Source organism: Leguminivora glycinivorella, chromosome 10 (genome assembly GCF_023078275.1).
Source record: "Leguminivora glycinivorella isolate SPB_JAAS2020 chromosome 10, LegGlyc_1.1, whole genome shotgun sequence".
Lineage (NCBI taxonomy): Eukaryota > Metazoa > Arthropoda > Insecta > Lepidoptera > Tortricidae > Leguminivora > Leguminivora glycinivorella.
In genome coordinates, this window is record NC_062980.1 from 10,760,890 (window position 1) to 10,783,638 (window position 22,749).

Sequence of the window (22,749 nt, forward strand, 5' to 3'; positions counted from 1 at the left end):
ACCTATAGAAAACAACTTGTGCATGTAATTTTGTGTGATTAATACATATGCATATGTTAAATATGTACCTTAATACCAAGACTAGTATTTACAGTCGCCTATGTACAGTATAAATACAAATATCACTATGACAAGAAATTTGGAATTTATTTGTTATACTTAAAAGTGTTTTACCAATCTACCAAATGTAAGTACTAATATAGAAGCGCAATACGTACCTATTACCACTTAAACAACCGATGTCACTTCCCGGCCACTTGTGGCACTTCTACCATTCACGAAAAAACACGGGCTAATAATGAGCATTTACCCCCTAAAGTAGACATATACGTGTAATTGGGACGTGTCCCTGTTACAGGTACACGCCGACGGTTTCTGCCGAGATTTTCCTCTTTTCCTTTCAACTGTCCCTCGAGACTCAGAGATAAACAATGTACAGAAATCCCTCACAAACCCGACTTCGCGATATACTGACTTATTTTCTCTTTTACTACAACTTTAATGCGAAAGGGTGGCGTTTATTTTATTTGAGAGCTTTATTTGCGTAGGGTCCAGGCTTTCTCGCTCTTGTGCGTTCCGTTGTTTTCACTTATAATTCGCTTTTAATGAGTCCCGGCTATTCTGGAATAATATTTTTTAATCCTGCGTCTCATTAATATGTTTTCAGATTCGATAAGCGGAGCTTAATAAAATGCTTGAATATGTGAGCTCATTTAATCAAGTAAATTTTTCATTTTCCCTTTAATTTAAAAATATGTAGTATTGGTCGCAGATGTTTCTGCATGATAAAAAAAACATTTAATTATGCTTACAATAAATTGCGTGCGACTTGAACTAGTGGCATCGATTGCAGACGTTTCGGCTTGTCAAAATGTTATTAGTTTGAAAATAAAAATATTGTTAGAAAAAGTTACTTATTATTTTAGTTATATATTTTTTATTATGCTTATCAAGGGTAGGCACGAGAGGTGACAATACAGAAAGAAGCAAAACCTATGTGGTTGTGGTGTGTGACCAATATTTTGGCGTACGACGCTCTTCAATAATCATGGTCTCGTTTGTCTACTTTTAAATTTTTTTTTAAGATATTTTAGCTATACCATATTGTTGATTAGGCTTAAAATTTTTTTTTCATATCTTGAGAATTTATAAAAATACGGATGGCCACACCCATAAGCGCTGGTAGCCTAGCGGTAAGTGCGTGCGACTTTCGTTCCGGAGGTCGCAGGTTCGAACCCCGGCTCGCACCAATGAGTTTTTCGGAACTTATATGCGAAATGTCATTTGATATTTGCCAGTCGCTTTTCGGTGAAGGAAAACATCGTGAGGAAACCAAACTAATTCCAATAAGGTCTAGTTACCCTTTGGGTTGGAAGGTCAGATGGCAGTCGCTTTCGTGAAACTAGTGCCTACGCCAAATCTTAGGATTATATATTTAGTTAAAAAAATATATATATATATTTAGTTATCAAGGCGGACCCCAGGCTCCCATGAGCCGTGGCAAATGCCGGGATAACGCAAGGAGGATGATGATGATGACGGATGACCACACCGTTCTAAATCTCCGAATATCGAGGTGTCCGCTACGAAATAAAGACAAAAGTCCGTATACTGCCTGAAATCCTTCTCCACGCGCCCCAAGCTATATTGACATGACCTTTTGTCTCCAAGTCCTTTCAATCTAAGTCGACAAGCCTGCACTTGCCACGAGAAACTAGACCGTGCCAAGAGTGTCACTACAAGAAGGTACAAGTACACACGGTGCATACGACAGTACGAGTACGTTGTCGAATTATTTGCGCAGTGTATCCAACTGAACAATATTGGTTCTAAGAATCCGATAGTATATTTCTTCGCCGAATGCTGCGATAGGAATGGGAAGCTTTTGTTCGATTGTGTAGGATGCGGCGTTCTTATTACGTGTAAAATAGCGTTAGAACAGGCTTAGTTCGCAGCGATTTTAGTGGCATCAAGTGTTAGTAATGGTGACAATTTCATAGATGTTTATCGTTTTAAATAAAACTTGTGCGTCAGTGCAAGGACGATATATACCGGGACTGACAAAACCCATACAAAAAAGTGTACCCCTGAAATGTATGTATGTGCCTTTTACGGATAAAACTAGATGGCGCTGTTTCGAAGCCTGGTAGTGACAAAAATCATATTTTCCACATATATCTATGCGTGTTTCTATTTTGTTATAAGAAAAATGACATATTTCTTTATTTTAATATTATTGTTTCATTTTCTTTCAACCCCTTACTTGCCAAGAGTGGCACTGAAGCTTTAGTGGTTTCATGTGCTCTGCCTACCCCTTTATGGGATACAGGCGTGATTGTATGTATGTTGTATGTATGTATGTAATATTATGATATCACGTTAATATAAATTTCTAAAAAAAAATTTGTAGGCATCATCAGTGTAGTAATGATAGTATTTAATAGGTGGCCCTATAAATTGAGGTACGATTCTTAGTATGAATATTGTCAATCCTATATAAATCATCCTTGCGTCAGTGATACCCAAATTACCATTAACTTCAATAGCTTGGTGCCTCTGAGTTCCTTTAAACATACGTTTAAATTACTAGGGTTTTTTTCTTCTTGGGGAAAAAATTGCGATAAGACATTTCAGTGCAGTGGAAACTGTCTTCCGTTGCTAGTCGTTTATTTTTGCAAAATTAAACCCGTTAAAGAGTTAAATTAAAGTACGGGAAAGCACCTGACTTACAAGTATCGTTACGATAAAATTTTACATTTAGATTAACAAACTTCTCTGTATCCCTTTCCAGCTTATTAAGACGCTGCGAGAAGTTCCGAAGTCAGCAATTTCCCCAGAGGGTATGGGGCAAAATGCAGAGTAAACAAAACAGGAATAAGGTCGATCGTTTTAAAATCCAGGCCTGAAATGACACCGGGGACAGACGACAAAGCCTCCACTCAAAACACTTTGATAAGTATACTTCGGGAACAAATCGTGGGTTCCGTTGACTTAGAGGTTTTTAAAAACACTATGTTTTTAAATGGATTCTCTATTAAGTGTTTTGTATTTGTTTCGTAAATGGGAAACTGGTGTGTTCGATTTCAGTTTTAAAAATAAAGTGGAACTTATAAGTATGTGAATAAAAAACATATACTCTTCATAGGGAAAAAAGATCAAAGATTAAAACAGGCAATAATGACAATAATTTGACAGGTAGTCTGCCCCAGAGAAACTTCATGGAATGTGGCCAGCAATAACACCACATTTCACGAATTGAGTGTGATTAATGAATTCATGATGATTGTTACAAAAAAGCCGTGACCTTGAAGCCACTTAAGATAGGTATTCTAGTTTATCATCCTTTGTGGGCAAGACACAAAAATATAGTACCAAAGGAATTATTATATTATTAGCCAGTTATCATTTATTTATTCGCAAAGAAGCCGATAGTTTCACTGATCTAGTCGCACTTACTACAAAGGAACCCAGAGAAGGCGATGTTACGGAAAACAAGCGGCCGTACAAAAGTTTTTACGAGAAAATTTTACACATAAATTACGTCACATACGTTCTTATCCGCCATTATTCGGTCTCAGTGAAGTTTCCGGCTGCGTACACTTTTTACAATGTTTGTGAAAGCGCTATAATTTGTCTTTAGGGTATCCGGATGCAATTTGTTGTGTTGCAAATTTAAGTATGTTGTACAATCTTTCTTTTTGGTGCCAAATGGCTATATCATTTTTCATACCAGCATTCGCCCTATCTTCTTTGTTTGGAAATGTGTTGGTTGTGAGTTGAGTGAGTACCGTTACTTTTCACATAGCTTGGGTACAAAACATCTGTTAGCTTAAATTGGGTAATACCTGTCGTGATGACATCTATCAATCTGTGTAAGAATGTCTGAAAAACGCAACCAAAAAACCCTAGACCATACTCATACAGTTGTATTCCTGCGGGTGAGTTAGGTGGCTAGACTTCAACAGGGGTGCGAAACATTCTCGTCGGAAACGCGCAAGGAACACTAAAATTGGCGGTCCATAGGCCTGTTTGCCACCGACGTAATATTCAAAAAATGTTTCGAATTTTTATATTATTTTTAACATAAGATTTGATCGCAAACAATACTTTCAAACCTTATTCTTATTTAACCCAGTTCCCACGATTCTTCACGATGACCAGACAACATAAAATGCATTGTTTTGTCGTTACCTCCAGAGCTAACTGAATCGCCTTCACAATAAAAGTCCCGCGAACACACCTCGAGGGTTCAGCAAAGTTTTAACGAGGAAATAGTGGTCGTAAATCAGGGGAATTTCGCACTTATTGAATTTCCTTTTGTTGGTAAACGGAAGCGCCGCCTTGCTTTTTGTTCCAAGCGGACGCTTGAAGATGTGTTCGGGTTTTGTACTTGTTAATTAATTTTTAAAAGAGTGGATGTCATAAGCAGTATAAAAAAAAACTACTTACGTCAGACGGGTTAACAGAACTCTCGTGCTAGTCTGAAGTCGCGTTAGATCTATCGTATGGACTCGCGCGACCTAAGCTGTGCTAGACAGCCAGAAATATTCCTAATATTCCTATAGCTTAAATTCCTTCGCCACGCACGAATCTATATTATCATCTTGGCCGATTTTAACTCATAAAGTAGTTTTTAAATTTCTGAATAATTTTTCTCTTTCAACCGCAAAATACATATTCTCCATAACTGTCATCAACTTTATTGATTTATGTAAAGCGAAATGTTATCCTTTGGGTTGACGCATACTTTAAAAACCTCAGCAAAATATTGGCAGGGGAGATGTTTGCTTGCTGACTAGTCATTGCTACGACGTAGCCAGCGTAGCACATTTTGCTCGTGTAAATGTGCGTAGTATGCGTAAATTCATTGATGAAATAATGTGACGTCAGCAGCATTCAGATTTTAATAAATGTTAAAAGTCTGTTGGTTTGATTTTTCGGCTTCACGATTGTGTTGGCGATTTGCGGCGTTTTTTTTTTCATGTACAAGCAAGCGTGCACGTAGGTATAAGTATCTCACTAATAGTAGGTAATTATGTTGTTGTTTAATTAACCAAATGTATCAGTAATCTTTATTTTATTTTTATTCAGGCTCCAAAGACGATTTGTCATACATGCTGGTCCAAACAGAAGCTGATTATTGTATTGATTCTAGGTCCAGGTGTTGTCGCTACCCGAATATATACCTAACCTTCAGTAGTTATATTATGTACATGATGCAAGTTGAATAAATTTTACATCATATAGGTACCTAGTTTACATTAATGTTAACATCGCGCTCTTCTACGAGTATGTTATAATTTAAATTTAGTTTACTTACCTACGTTAGATTTCGTGCTCTTATGCAACTATTTCAATTTCTAACAAACCAAACAAGTATTAGCTAAGTTTCTACTTGGGTGCCTAATAATAGAAGTTGCAAAAGTCCCAAAGGTCCAGATAATTAAAAACTTGTCTAACTCCGTAGGTTATACAAGATTTACTCATTACCACGTTGAGTAACAAAACCAACAAATCAAAACTTTGCAAAAGTTATGAACCGCACACCGTTTTTACAAGTAACAAACTTGTGTATTTGCAAGTTTTCTGCTCAACCCAATCAAGATATTTTAAGAGTTTCTCAAGTATAACCACTTAATTGTAAGTCATTGCGGGTGCTTTTAAACTTCCTTGTAAGGATTTTTTTTTATGGGATAGGAGGCAAACGAGCAGACAGGTCGCCTGATGGTAAGCGATCACCGCCGCCCATGGACACCCGAAACACCAGAGGTGTTGGAGGTGCGTTGCCGGCCTTTAAGATGGGTGTACGCTCTTTTCTTGAAGATTTGAAGGTCATATCGGTCCGGAAATACCGCATTTAATATTATACTAAGTAATTTTCGTAAATTACATAAAAAAAAGGAATTCACTAAGATACTGCGCGATGTAAGCAGGTAGACAAGTATTTTTTTTTTTATTCACTAAGATATTGCGCGATGTAAAGTGCGAGGTAGACAAGTATATTCACTCTTGACTTGAATTCACCCAGATTGTATTTGCCCGGGAATACAGATGAGGGGAGCATGTTCCATTCCTTAGCAGTTCGCAAAACAAACAATGAAAGGTAGGTCGACAACGTAAGTAAACCGCTCCCCGCGCCTGGTCCGTGATGGAACGGGGAAGGAGGAACCAGGTCATGTTCCTGTTCCAGAATGTATCCGGTAGAAGACGGACAAGGACGCAACTCGACGGCGATTTTTGAATCTTTAACGTCTTTCTTCGAATCATTGAGTCCAAGGCTGCCAACTGGTATTACCCCACAAGTGGCAGCAGTATTCCATTAACTTGCGCCTCGCACGAAAAATACCGCCTCACTTTAAAAAGGTTTTTTTGCTGAGTTGACTAGTCAATAGCAGATCAAGTTCAGGTTTGAAGCGTTAGCAGTAACTCTAGGCGGTCCGTTACTGCCACGGATACATTCCGTGCGAATGAAAATCGTTTTTGAGGCATTGAACTCGTCTCGTTCAGAGTCGAGTTCGTTTCCTCCATGTAAAGCCGCCGCTCATCATCGCAAATATCTCACCGTCGCGTCTGCATACCCCAAGATACCAATGTCAGCAAGAAGAGAGTCGCGGAGAGAACTGACCCCTGAGGAACCCCGTAATCCGATCGGACGCATGACTTGAATGGATCGGTTCGACGCCGTAAAAGGTGTTTAATGTTGTTGCCAATCGGCTTTGAATCTTTAGTCTAATCAATGCTATTACCCCTACGACATTGACTTCCGATAATCGTCTTCGTCGAAATTAAAAAGGATGCTCGTTGATTCGAACGATAATGTTGACTACGCCGTGGATTCTCCCTTCTAATTATTAGTACGACAACTTCGATAACGTCTTCGTCGAATTAAAAGGATGCTCGTTGATTCGAACGATAATCGAAAGGTCAATTTAAAAAAACTCTCCGGTTGCGTCTAGAACGTTATTAATTTTATAAAAGTGCACGGAAGGCATAAAAAAAACTAAAACTACCGAGATTAAAAACTGCTTTCAAAGTAAACGCATTTCATTACTCGAAACACACGTGCAAGTCCTAATTGCTCGCGCCGTGGCCCAACGAAACGTTTACACTCAACAACGTTTTAAAAATATCACTCTTGCATATTTAATAGCATATAATATATTTGGATTGAAGTGAAGGAAGTCGACGCAAAATAATGAGGTAATGCGTGAATTTTGCACGGCCCGAGTAAGTATCGCTAAGCGCGCTTGTGAAGACGTTTACTTTTAAATTAAAACTACTAGGTAGGTACTTGTATCCTTCGTTACACTGATGTAGGTAGTATACTGATATATACTTCTGTCACTGTACAGGTTATATTATCGCACGTAATAAACTAACAATACATAAGTCTCTTAATTTCAAAAGTTAAGTATGTTACTCGATATAAGTGCGATTAAATAAAACCTGGGATCAATCATGCGGTCGTGGGTCCAAGTTCCAATCAAGACTGCGAACTTATCCACTTTTCATTTATTTCTAAGCATCAATAGCAATGCTTGATACAAAATTAATTTAAAAAGGTGTGATAGTAAGCAATAAAATAAGTTTCGAGGTTATCTATTGGCACTACAGCTTGTTGAACTCATTGAGTACAATATCCGAAAAAAAGTCGCATTATAACTATCTTTCCTAGACTACTGACTCTTAATATTACACTTACACTTCTTCCAAAAAATCTTATTAACCCCAACCTTCAAATCAAGAGTGAACAGGCATCTTCTGGGCGAGCTCACTCCATCGTAGGCCACGTCTTTGCCTTTGGCTAGTCTGTGGTCAAGAGTAAGCCCATTTATAATAATAATAATAAAAAAAAAAGTATTAAATATTCATCTGCGTCACATAACTACACAAAAATAGTAAGCAAAGAAAATTCACGAGCCTTAAGGCCGGCTTTTGAGGTCGCTCGGCCGTGCGGGCCACTTGTGAGGAAAATGTTGCGACGCCGCTCGTCGCGAGCGCTGGTCGTGTAATCTATAACTCGCGCGAGCACGGGCGAGATATCTTACAAACCAAAATGTTGTATAATTTTCATGTTACCATAATGAAACCAAAAAGTTATAAGATCTTATGTCATGTAGAGTTAAGTTTCTATATCTACAAGACCTTTGCGCCTTAGACAAAATATGCAGCTTGGCCATTTTTTACTACTAGAACTATTTAAACGCAAATGTGTCGCAGTAAGCTATCCTTTTCCGGCATTGAGGGTTGTCAAAAGTATGGCAAGGGACGTCAAGTTCTTCCTATCCTGTTTATTGCTCGTAGCGTAGGTATGCTGAGTCGGAATGACCCTAAGGCAAAGTGTTCTATTCTACCATTGATATCGTGCCTCCAAATATAACGAGCCCTTAAAAGTTATGAACAACAATCTTTGCAGACAGCTACAAATTTTAGGAGCCAGAATCGCTCAAAAGCCACCGAAAACTATGAACATTATAATACACGTACCTAACTATAATTTTATCTATCTCACGTGACCGTTTAGCATTACTTGCTTCGTGCTGGACAACGAACCAAGTGTCGCAAGGCATGACACGCCGGTATGAGTTTTACAAGCTTTTGGAATAACACCCAACTCGACAACCCAAAAGGAGAACAACCAAATAATCACGCTGAAATGTTAAAATCTAGAAAAGTTACGCTTTTAACGGTAGAAATATGAAACTCTTCAGCGGAGAAAAAGTTGGAAGGTATGATAGTGTAATGATTATTTCGGGTCTGACTGTTCATTTTACACAACTACATAAATAAAAACAAGTAAATGAAACAGTCCCTAGTTTGAAACTTTCTGAACTTTAGATAGAGCTAACATAACACGATTAATAACTAGGAAGGTTAGTATATTAGATGTTATTTGAACTTGGCTTGACGAGTGACGCGTCCAAGTGTGTTTCGAGCGCTGTTGAAGTTAAATTACGCGAAGGAATAAAATTACGAATGTACATTGGCAATTGAAGGCATGTTTACAAAAACAACATAACTACACTAGACATGAATTTACAGGAAACGGAAAAAACTAAATGTCTTCTTATATATTAGCTATTGGACATAAACGTTGTATACGTTATTTAAGTAAGTGGCCATTAGTTCCGAAACACACGATTACACATCTCAAAGACAATTATTTTTGGAAAAAATATGAAAAATAAGTTCGTCAGTTATGGTGTTTTTGTAAAATTTTGTTAGTTATGTTCTTTTTGTTAGAAAATAAAACAAGTTTCTATAGAAATTATGTTTTGTATTCTATCATTTATCTTACTAAACTAGTGGATCTACTTTAATCTTCACATCCGCTGCTGTTGTCATAGTTATCTACCTCCAGAGACGACGATTCTTGACACGTATTATACAAAATTGATTGGTAGAATTGATGGCTCGATGGTTTGACCAAAAACTGCATCAATTTTCTCAAGTCGCCTACTTTGTGAGGATTAAGGGGAAGTGAAGACTCATAAGCACGTTTTAAATTGATGTTCTTGGTCATTTTCTTCCTATTTCTTATATCAATAGTAACCCAAGGTCCCGTAAATGAATAGCGGACCAACACATATTTCGTGTCTTTTTCTATTTTTATCATTCTCACCTGTTTTAATTTCATAGCAGGCTTACTATTGCGTAAAAAGTAACCTGATACTGCATGTTTTATATTATGGAATGATTCATGGGTGATTTTTTTAATCATAAATCGTGATGGGCGTTCACGAGCATTTGCCATTATAGTATTCCAGTCATCGGGCACTTCTGGAGAACATGTCTTCTTTTTGAAATGTTATTTCCACTCATTTTTAAGATGTGAAAGAAACTTCTGGATAGGTTACGTACATCAAACGCGATAGTTTTGTTTCCATTTTTAGGGTTCCGTAGTCAACTAGGAACCCTTATAGTTTCGCCATGTCTGTCTGTCCATCCGTCCGTCCGTCCGCGGATAATCTCAGTAACCGTTAGTACTAGAAAGCTGAAATTTGATACCAATATGTATATCAATCACGCCGACAAAGTGAAAAAATAAAAAGTGGAAAAAAATGTTTTATTAGGGTACCCCCCCTACATGTAAAGTGGGGGCTGATATTTTTTTTCATTCCAACCCCAACGTGTGATATATTGTTGGATAGGTATTTAAAAATGAATAAGGGTTTACTAAGATCGTTTTTTGATAATATTAATATTTTAGGAAATAATCGCTTCTAAAGGAAAAAAAAGTGCATCCCCCCCTCCAGCTTTTGAACCATATGTTTAAAAAATATGAAAAAAAATCACAAAAGTAGAACTTTATAAAGACTTTCTAGGAAAATTGTTTTGAACTTGATAGGTTCAGTAGTTTTTGAGAAAAATATAGAAAACTACGGAACCCTACACTGAGCGTGGCCCGACACGCTCTTGGCCAGTTTTTTTACAATCGTGCACTTATTTGCCAGTTACATAACCTAAAACGTTACGTAAACTAAAAAGAGTTTGTATATATTTTATTGAAAATTAAGTTTTTTACGTGAACGATATACAGTTATGTTCTTTTTGTAAAAAACAATGTAGATATGTAGTTTTTGCAAAATGGGTATATTTTTGGGGACTGAGTGTGGACAATTGGAGTCATTTTTGGACACTATCTTTTGCTCTACGTATAGATCCTGCTTAGACGAATGCTATGATACCAAAAACTCAAATCCGCAAAAAATGTTAGTTATGTTGTTTTTGTAAACATGCTTTCAATTGAATTTGTATGTTGACGTATATTTCTTAAACATTTATTAATGAGCAAATTTAAAACAACAGTTTCCAGGCATTTGTTTTCTCTATTTTTTAATATTTTTATTTCTGATGTGATACTTAGTTGCTATCAATGGACCACCGTCCTGTGGGTTCTATCATCGGACCGGTCCAATCATGGCAACTTTTTTTTTAGAATTATTCAACCGTGCGCAAATAGACAACACGTAAGAAAAAACTAGTACACATGAAAAGAATATATATATTTTTTTATTATAAAATTTGTATAAAAATTATTTCATTAAAAATGAATTTTTCGTCGATTTCCATAAGTTTCCTTGATTGGACCATTAGTCTAAATTTCCTAAGTCCATTGATGGCGACTTTGTGGTCCAATGAAGGCGACTCTGGTCCAAAGAAGGCAACAGCTTACTGAAAACCTTTTCACGATTTTTCTCTAAATTTATTATACTTTTTTTATTGTGAATAAGGTAATTCATAAAAGATGTCAAGAATTAATACTTCTCAAACTAGTTTTATTTTTTGACATAAAATCTATGAATTATAGAGCAGCGAAGTTAAGTGGTCCAATGATAGCAACCTTCTCCTATGCTTGTGATTACGCCATGGTAAATTCTTCTTGGTATATTGCATTTATTTCAGTTTAAAATGTTTCTTTTAGTAACTACCTAATTATTGCTCTTAAATAATACCAGACGACGGAATCCGTTTCCTTTGGATACTCTCGGGCTGTGTTCAGTTCAGCATTGGCATGGTACATGAGCATTAGGATTGGTACTTGGAACATGGCACCCCTTTACGTGTACAACTACAGATGGGATAATTATTTGTTTTTGTCGATAGGGATAGTGCCAATCATCTTCATCCCACAACAAGAATCGACCCAACCAACTTTCCCTAGCAGTTTTCTTTTCTGCACGGCAGTACCATTATTTATCCTGTGACAATATTGTGTAATGGTTCTCAATCTGTAGAACTAAGTGCTATCGCAGAGTCGGGTAGTAAATCCGGCGCTATCAGTCGTGACACATTTGGCAAGGAAGTCGGACCCGTAGCCAACTGTGACGCACTTATCTGATCGCGTTCATGCCACATATTCTTTGTGCTGGAGAGAGATAGTCGAGTGTTTTGTAAAACCAATGTCATGAGAATTTAGCATCAGTGAATTCAGTAATGATTGTCTGTACATAATCAGAGTATATTCCAATAACCTATACAACACACACCATCTAACAGTATTACTAGTAGGTTACCCACCTACTTAAGTAGGTACTTATGTTTAAAAGGTGATCATGTCCACGTTTGGAAATAAATGAAATATAACCCAATAATTTACTTTTTTTACTCTAAAACAATTGAACGTGAAAGGATGAGATTAATTAAACCACTAGTTAGCAGAATATCTAAAGTTAAAGATCTGAGAAATACAGCAGAATATGACTTTGGGAGTGAATTTGTTTCAGCGACAACTTACTCAATATTTCACAATACTTACTTTTGAGAGACCCGCGATGATAGCATGCATACGATTGAAATACTGTGTAACAATATACATACATAAAGAGAATTGGAAATGTGTCCCTGAGAGATATCGCTAGCAACATTCTCATTTTTGGAAATAATTAACTAGGCGGTGTAGTCATCACCACTTTTACTTTTATACATTCTGTGTCATCACTCATCAGTCATCATGACAATCGTCTATTCTCTCGCACTAGTATGTAGCGAAAAAGAGACACTGAACGCTTAGCTGTCGTAGCGCAAGCGGTCAACCTTGGCTAGGCCGGCAGGAACATCACGTTTCTATACTTTCCATGACTACGTAGAGGTAATTAGCGATACAAACAAGGGCCGATAGCGCGCGTCACTCAACACTCCAACAGTCAATGTTTCGCTGTCAGCTCATTCGTTAGTGCCAAAGATTGCACGTCATTCAACTGTCATAATAAAATTAACTTTGATTCAATGTCCTGCAAAAACAGCGCTTTTGCAAATTCGTAATCGATAGACCGGAACGGACTTTTTGCACAATTAGTGACGATAACGGGAGTGTTTTTCGGCGCAAGGGAGGTATCGTCTTGGACGAATTTAATTAAATTTCCCTAAGCGTTTAAGAGTTTTTATTTTATTTGCCTATACCTACCAAAACGTATCTTAACAGATAAGGTATAGATACTTCATCTTTTTTGTGTCTTAGGTTTGGAGATTACAGGTTTCGTCAATGTTTGACCAGAAATGTAAGAGATTAATATTTTAAATTTTAAGAAGGAAGTTCTAATTAGTCATAACTCATAACTATGTAAACATGTAACCTCTGTAGGTTATTGAGGTATGTAACTCAGTTCACCTAACCAAATTGTATGAGAGACTCTAATACTATTGGTATTTGTTGTTTTAAAATTATGTTAGTCGATAGCGTCTACGTCTCGGAATAGACATTCATTGTCTAGATTTTATGTTATCGGGTAACGTATTCTAATAATTCACTAAACTGGAAGACTATCCTATACCCAGGTAGGTACCTATTTATTTGAAATCAGTATTTTTTAATAAATTCCCGATAAATTAGAACTATTATTTATTGATTGCAATTTGGATTAGACTGCAACTCTTCACTAGTTACATCGTGACCACCTTATTTCGAAACATAGCGTATATCGTACAAGAATAATAAGCAACCAAAGAAACAGTGTTCCCAGTCACGAAAAGTATTAATATTGTGAGCTTCGCATCGGTGTATTATTTAATGTTTATGTTTAGTGATCGTTCATTTCTCCGGTGAAGTAGATTTTGATTGCTTACTTTCACAACCTCGCATTGTTTCACAAACTTCGTTTCAAAATTGAGTTTTATATCTAAAATGAATGAGTTTCTTTTGTAAGATATGGTGTTTTAAATTACGAGGTAAATGAAAGAAGTATTAGATATGTCTGTGGATTTTACCGTGGAGCACAAAACTATCAGAGTGCCGCACGCAAACTGGCAATCATCCTATTCAACTTCTGAATCCAACAAATCGAAATGGGTAGCCGGGAAAAATACTGCCTAATGTGAACGCGGTGGGCGAGCTTTCGTGGCGTCGAGTTTTTAGGCCGACGACGTGTTATACAATCGAGCACGTATACATAAGTAATGTGTTCGTATTATGTACATAATTCATGATTCGAGTGATTGAATTCAATATTTATTAATAAGGCAAGTTTTACCTACTAAAGTATCCTTGTATTTTATTTTTATAAAAAAAAACCGGCCAAGTGCGAGTCGGACTCGCCCACCGAGGGTTCCATACAAACTTTCTTTCAAACTACCTAGTAAAAATAATCTCATATTTTCATATAACTCTAATGACTTGACTAGAAGACAAAAGTATAGGCACTAATGAGTATTATTATGTATAGCGCCATCTCCCGGTCAATTTGCTAACTAATTTGCGCGACCTGGTTTTTCAGGGATAATTCTTTATAATGTAAACCGATTTAAACAGTTTTTCACTTTATTGGACAGAAGATGGTTTTTTGTACGTAACATCTCGTATTAATTTGAAGTACGATATACATCCGCAAGGGACAGGGTAAATTGAAACGTAAAAATCTGAAAAGTTTTTTGTGAATTAAAAAAAAAGTATTCAAAATACAAACACGATTATATTTTTCCTGTAATATTTAGCATAAAAACAATGTTACTAAAATTTTCATAATTTTTCGTTGGTAAACTTCGGAGATAAGGGGGGGGGGGACGGTATTTTTTTTTTGACATTTTCTTCAAAATTCTTTTTTTTAAGAAAAAAATTATAAAAAAAGCTTATTTACGTTCAATTTGAGCTCTTTCCAACGATACCCCACTTGACCTAGTAACTTGAAATTTTTCAGTTTGCCCCCAGTTACATTTTGGCCATTTTCTACAATTAAAATTAATATATTTAAAAAAATTACACTTTCTATTTGTAGAGGTTTACAATGTTCACAACTATTCCAAATTTCAAGTTGATAGCATTAGTAGTTCTCGAGATATTCAGGAATGTGACAGACGGACAGACAGACGGACAGAGTCGCACCATAAGGGTTCCTGTTGTACCTTTTTGGTACGGAACCCTAAAAATGATATCATTTAAATGACGTGCATAACATTTTATTGTAAAATAAACATAGAAGCATATGTTTTTGGGTTTGTGTATTGACAAATCGTGAAATGGACTCATCACATGATGGACGAACTGCGTAGTAGGCGAACGGACGAAACACGATTTATATACTACGTCGGTGGCAAACAAGCATACGGACCGCCTGATTTGACGATTTGGACGAACCGCGTATTGGACGTACAGCTAACATTAAATCATCATTATTGCTTCGCTTCGCAGATAGCTTTCAGGTTTGCCTACAATTTAAAAATTAACATTTATAACAAATTCTATGTTTAACAAACAATAGTCGATTGTATTTCTTAGCTACTAAATAAGTAGGTCAACATAATTTACTCATCATATCTACTTAATCTACAATACAACTTCATTGTCAAACGAAAACATTTTCCATTTCCCCTTGTTTATTAAAATCACGAGTGGAACACTGAACTTATTATAGCAAGACATTTCCGTTTATTTGCAATTTTGCTTAGTGGCTTCTTTATACCTTATTTACATTTTCTTGTCTATCAAAACTTGACGAAGTTGAGTTAGAGACCAAGCACTACCTCCTAAAGACTCCTTCATGGATTTGTAGCTTCTAATGCAACACTATTAGAAAACACGCGATTCCGTTTAAAGTATAAAACAATTTTAGAACTAAACGGGACTTAATCGCGTAAACACTTACATTTATATTTGGCCCGATGTTTCGCGAACATCACATTATGTTCGTGGTCACGGGTCTACCTGTAGAGGTCTACCCGTGACCACGAACATAATGTGATGTTCGAAACGTCGGGCCAAATATAAAAGTAAGTGTTTACGCGATTAACTCCCGTTTAGTTCTAAAATTATGAGTGCAAATCGTGTTAGTTTAAATCAATATAAAGTAAAAATATTCGTAAGAAAAGCCCATATTTCCTGTTTTTTTTTTATAACTGACATAAAATATTACAAGTTCAAATGCAGTTTAAGTAAAAAGTGCTCAGTGATAGTTACTAAATAAAGTTCAATGGCACTGTTACTTATCGCTGAAATATTAAAAAAAAAACATGAATATTTGAATTCATAGTTTACATCTGTGATTATAAGATTAGTTGTTTGCTCTTGATCAAAATTTAGGGCATTCCAATGTAAACAAGTGTTACCCTTACCATAAATTTTGCACTGACATATTCGACAACCTAATTCAGAGGCCGTGGATCGTCTTACATAAGACTAATAGCCCGTCTAATCGGTAAGTGATCTACGCGGAAAGTAATTTGGTCCGATCTCGGGCCCCAAACGAAATCGGCTGGCACCAATCAGTAGCGCTTGTTTGTTCGGGGGTGACGGAAATTTGGAACCAGTATCTTTTATAGAAATTATATAAGGAGCTGGAGTTATTTCATTAAAAGTTTTTTAAGATTGTGATATAACACTAAAGTAAATGAAAATGCCGATCAAGACTTTAATTAACCTAATAATACGAAATCGACGCTAAAATGTTCAATCGATGATCGTTTATATAGGTATTTCTGTTAACATTTTATGCCATTACTGAAATACAATATCGTAGGTATTTAGGTAAGCGTGTTTGTGTTGTTGTTGTTTATGTTTGCTCACTTATCACAGTTATCACTCACTTTCACTGAGCGGCGTGAGCCCGATGAATGTGCGTACTCAGCACAGCGGATACTATAAGTTGGTAGTTCTGACCGAGTTTCTTAAAAAAATATTGCTGATTATTAATCTTCTTATTTTTAGCTTTTAATAGCTCTCGTACTACTTGATTTTATTTACTCTCGAGTCCTAATGTTTTGTAGCAATAATTATAGGTGAATATCGATATGGGCTCATATCGAAAAATACTTTTCTTTTTACCTACAATACACATACATGTACATAAATGTGTCTTTTATGTTATGTCCTGTCCTGTTCTATATCTACTAATCATAGCTGCTATAATTATTTATTACTAATTACTAACACATGTTTTGTTTTGTAAATTTTGTGAATTTTTTGTATATTTTAAATGTATATGGACCTGGTCTGAAATAAATGATTATTATTATTATTATTAATACAGTTTCAATAAAAAAAAAATTTTTTTTTCGTTCGTATCAACGACGAAATAACTACTAGTATTCCTTGTCTCAAAACATTACTTTTCTTAACTTCTACCATTCACAAAATGCAACTCCAAAAGTGTGGCATTATTACCATAAACAAACCGAGACGAGTCACAGACCTGGCACTTTAATATTTAGGTGTGGATGGCGGCAATAAAGCAATTCAGCCAACGTCGCACGAACCGAGTGGCGTGGCGTGGCGCCACAGATTACCCTCAAACTATTTAGCATTTTTTCACAAATGTACAGGAGTTGCAAAAAAGAATGAAAACCAGAAGTGTTAGACAAATTGTATAGATGAAGACCCAAGGAAGATGAGAAAGTTTACTTACTGGAAGATGGTAACCAGGAATCGCAAGATTATGGAGGAGTTCAATAACAACAAAGAGTTCTAGCGCCAGCGGAAGTATAGGAGTTGAAGCGCATAATAAGTGAAATTGTTGAAAAATGGAAAAATTTACAAACTCGGCAGGGCTCGAACCTGCGACTTCCTGCATTGCCGAATGCCGATGCAGCCGTTCTGACCAACTGAATCTTGAGGCACGGAGGGTAGTCGGACAGAGCGGCTGCACCGGCAATCGGGGATGAGAATTTTTCCATTTTTAGGGTTCCGTAGTCAACTAGGAACCCTTATAGTTTCGCCATGTCTGTCTGTCTGTCCGTCCGTCCGTCCGTCCGTCCGTCCGTCCGTCCGTCCGTCCGCGGATAATCTCAGTAACCGTTAGCACTAGAAAGCTGAAATTTGGTACCAATATGTATATCAATCACACCAACAAAGTGCAAAAATAAAAAATGGAAAAAATGTTTTATTAGGGTACCCCCCCTACATGCAAAGTGGGGGCTGATATTTTTTTTCATTCCAACCCCAACGTGTGATATATTGTTGGATAGGTATTTAAAAATGAATAAGGGTTTACAAAGGAAAAAAATCACAAAAGTGGAACTTTATAAAGACTTTCTAGGAAAATTGTTTTGAATTTGATAGGTTCAGTAGTTTTTGAGAAAAATACGGAAAACTACGGAACCCTACACTGAGCGTGGCCCGACACGCTCTTGGCCGGTTTTAATTTAATAATATGTGTTATCGCCTGCAGACGTTTCTGCGTGATAGATAATTATGACGAAGTTATGTTGTTGCTTATATTGTGGTTGGAACAAAATATAAACGAGCGTCTCCTTTCCAGTATTTAGTTTTAAGAGGATACGGTAGCGAAAATGCTAAAATGGAAAGGAGCCCCCCTTTCAACTTGGGAATTTTAGTTAAATATAAATACAAGTGTTATTAACTAGATTTATCGAAAAAAAATTGTCCATTAAGAACAACTCAGTGAAAAGATATTTCAAAAAAATCTTTAAAATCGAGGTTCCGCTCTCGACTCTTTCCTCCTTCAAAACTTAATCAATCGGAACGAAATTTGAGAATCTGAATAACAATGAAATAATCTATGTTGGACCGTTTAGCTTTTTTGGTTAATTGTTACCAATCTTGAGTATATATCACACTTTTTTTTGCGCCACAGTGAAAAAGGCCGTTTTTGGAAATTTTTGATTGGCTCTAGAGTCTTTAAAAAGCAGAATATCAAAAAAATCAAACCGGTCCGACACAGATAAAAATAATAACAATCTGTGTTAAAAAAAATCATTGCTCTATCTTCAAAAACCAGGGAGGAAATAGTCGAGAGCGTTTGTATGGAGAATTGACCCCTACCGTATCGTCTTAACATCTATTGATATTAAGCCATTATCGACACTGTTTGTGAACCGACAGCGTAACTTTTCTTGGAGAAGCGTATCTGTGCTCATGTAATCTGTGATGGCGGGGTGTCGGTGAATATCAACAAGGAGCGCAGTCATCGGGCGGGACCTTTATGGAGACTGGTGCTTGTTAAGCGCAACGGTGCAACTTTTTGTTATAATATTTCTGTACCTAAATAACACCTGGGTGGCTAGCCGAATGGCACAATCGCTCACGAAACGCTCACGAAACGAAGCGCTAGTAGATATCTATCTCTATCGCGCTTGCGTATTGGCGCGACAGAACCAGCGGCGTATCGCTTTCGTTTGGCGTCGGAGAAATGCCATTCGGCTACGGGGCCTGACGAATGTTTATAAAAAATATTTATCGGGGTTTTTAACCCCCGACGCAAAAACGACGGGGTGTTATAAGTTTAACGTGTCTGTCTGTGTGTGTCTGTGGCATCGTAGCTCCCGAACGGATGAACCGATTTAGATTTATTTTTTTGTCTGAAAGCTGAGTTAGTCGGGAGTGTTCTTAGCCATGTTTCATCAAAATCGGTCTACTATGACGCAGTCGGGGGTTTTTTCAAAATTTTAATTTTGTGGTTAGGTTATAATGTTATTTTGTATATGTACGAGTAGAGTGCCAGTCGGCAATCTTCTTAAGTATTCGACTGTCCAGTCTTTCGTCTCGCCGTTCATTAGAGAAATTAATTATTTTGTTTTAATTAATGTTGAGTGCATTTGTACTTTGTATCTTATATAAAAATTAACATATTACCCATTTTAAAAGTCTTTTCTAGTATAATTAATTCCAAATTGTATTTACTTACTTACTCAATTCTGCGAAAAATATACCTGAAACAAATAACAAACACAAATACAATGATAGGTACAGTACAAGCATAGCAAAACTGACCTTACATTTAAATTTTTAAAGTAATAATGTAAGTATGTACTAGGGTGTCCCAAAAAAATCAAAGTTGTTTTTTTATAACGCATACCCTCTAATTTTGTTCGAATGATGTCAAAACTACCGTATATAAAATTTCATATCCTTAGAACCACGGCAACCCGTGCCGACTTACATCGAAACATGTGGGTACTTGTTTACTAGGCGCGCGGCAGCGAGCGTACCGACGTTCATGTTATTACTTGTTTTTTTTATTAGTGAATGCATAGTTTTTGTACAATCAAGATGTCGGTGGAGTTACGCAGTTCTAAAAAGGGTATTTTCTTAATAGGGAACGTAAAACATCAAATTACTGGTTCAAAACTTCCCTCAAATGGACAAATACTCGCAGTTCTATTCTACAATATTCGTGAAGTGAATTTAAGTGTAAATGAAAGTGCAAATCTGGCTATTCGTGAGTGCATTATTTATTGGGAAAAGGCACGTATTCCAACTAAATCTTTTCCTAACTGCGTTAAGAAACTAGTTAATTTGTACCAAGTTTGGAGGGATTTACAAAAAAATGCTAAAAAGACGCAAAATGTTTCAGCAGCGTCGACAAGAGTTTGTTACAAACTTAGACAACTTATTTGATATTACACATGCCGATGCGCTTCAATTAATAAAGATTGACGAAGATAGGATCTTCCTACAGCGACAGAGAGAGCCAGGTTGGCCTGGTAACTTAGCTGGAGTAAACAAAAAACTGGCCGAAAAAGACAAAAAGGCGCGAGTTAGGAGCATTGAAGAGCAAAAACGGCGTGCTAAACACTATTCAACTCTGTTCCCTTCAACCTCATCTTATGTTCCTCAAGAAGATTCATCATCTGATTCTGAAAAAAATAGTTCACAAGAAAATTTTCCTATACCCGTTGACAGCACACGGCCCGAGTCTAATATTTCCGTAAGGAAAAGTTTCATAACTCCAAAATTGGTTGCTGCATTAGATCGGTGTCAGATAAGTATGAGGAATTCTGTTTATATTATACAAGCAACTATTGAAGCTCTTGGGCATAACATTGACGAATTTACAATAAGTAAGTCGACCATTCAAAGAATTCGTACGGAAAAGCGAACAGAGTGAGCAGAAGCTATTAAAGTTGATTTCCAGAACAAGGTACCAGATACTGTAACCGTCCATTGGGAGGGGAAGCTGTTGCCCGCTTTAGATCCACGCAAATGTAAAGAAGAACGACTTCCGATACTTATTACATATGATGATAAAGAACAACTTCTTGCTGCACCTAAATTGGACAACTCTTTAGGTCGTGAACAGGCAGAAACGGTTTGGAATGCTCTTTTAGACTGGAATCTTGAAGACAAAGTGCAGATGCTCTGTTGTGATACTACTGCTGAAGCAGTCAAAAGTCAAAGCTAAAATGGTTGCTAACTTGTCCAATACAATTCCATCAGCTTATGGGAAACGGTACATGCCATCAAAAGAAGAACTCTGTGGCCCACTCTATGAAAAAAAACTCGAAGACTTCGTTTCCGCTAAAAGCAAGTCTTTGTTCACTCGACTGAAACTTGACGACAGCTTTCTCAACGAGTCTCCTTCTTTGTGGTCAACTAATGCTTCGTTTCAACAGGCTAAAATTAAGGTACAGACCTTAAGAGCAGTAAACGATACTGCCGAAAGAGCAGTCAAGTTGATGCAAGACTTTCATGGCTAGATCACTGTCGAAGAGGAACAAAAACAATTTCTACTACGTTGCGTACAAGAACACAGGCAGATATATCCAGACTGTAAAAAGCAAACTCTGAAAAGGAAATATGAAAAATAAAGCCTTTTTTACTATTTACTGAAAAAAATATGTTTTATTTACTGAATTGAAATTAAGTTCTTAAATTTCCCTTTATTTCTCCATACTAGCTTTCAGGTTCAAACTTTGATGCTAAGTCGGCACGGGTTACCATTATCCGATTGCAATAATACTTCATATTTAAGACTTTAGGGTCAAATCGAAAAAAAATAGCGGGTATGCGTACCCAAATTCGCAAAAAAAAATTTCGCCCTTATAGCTTGGGACACCCTAGTATGTACCCAATGCAAAAGCACTTTGTACGGTAACTCACTAATACTTACTACAAGCAGTATAGACCTTGGAACTGGCTCCTTATTCCAAATGCTCTTCTTGAGTGCTAGAATATCAGCGCGTAAATTACATTCGTTAGGTGTCTTTGTAATTTCACAGCTCGCTGTAAGTTTGTCACCTCTGTAGTGTAAAAAATTCAATTGTCAACCTCGAGCCAGTCAATCATTAAAACCTTTGTATCAGTAAACGTGTGTTGTTTGATTAGTAAATACTTATGTTTATAGCAATGACGCCTTGTTGTTCATTTTTAATTCTTGTCCTTTATGTTTATATTTCCGTTCGTAAGAAAGAGACATATTATAAAGCATTTATTAGTTGAAAGAGTTTTATATCGGAATAGCGTCGCGCTTCAGGTTCGTTATCGGGCGCGACACGCGAAGCAGCCATCACGGCACCGCGGCAAGTGCACCGAAACTATGCTTTAGCACTTCTATAATACAATAATAACACTTCCGCCTTTTATAGTTACTGTTAAAGGCGCAATTTGGTATGTAATTCAATGTTTTGAATGTTTCCATAAAAAAATAAGTAAAGGAAAAATAGTAGTAGCAGTAAAGTTGTTAGTATCTCTCGCAGGCTAATACTTTCCAGCTGTACGCCTTTTCTTTTTTTTTACAAATGTATTGTCCCTAATTATGTTACAAATTTGGTAGCTACACATACATACAATCACGCCTGTATCCTATAAAGGGGTAGGCAGAGCACATGAAACTACTAAAGCTTCAGTGCCACTCTTGGCAAATAAGGGGTTGAAAGAAAACGAAACTGTGGCATTGCAGTGAGAGGTTGCCAGCCTCTCGCCTACATCACAATTTAACCCATAAGTATCACATAGTCGCCTTCTACGACACTCACGGGAAGAAAGGGGGGGGGGGGGGGTGAATGGGGGTTGGTAGCTAAATTTCACAAACCTCCTGATTACGTCCTGATTACGTAAATTGGACGACCGCATATTATGATGAT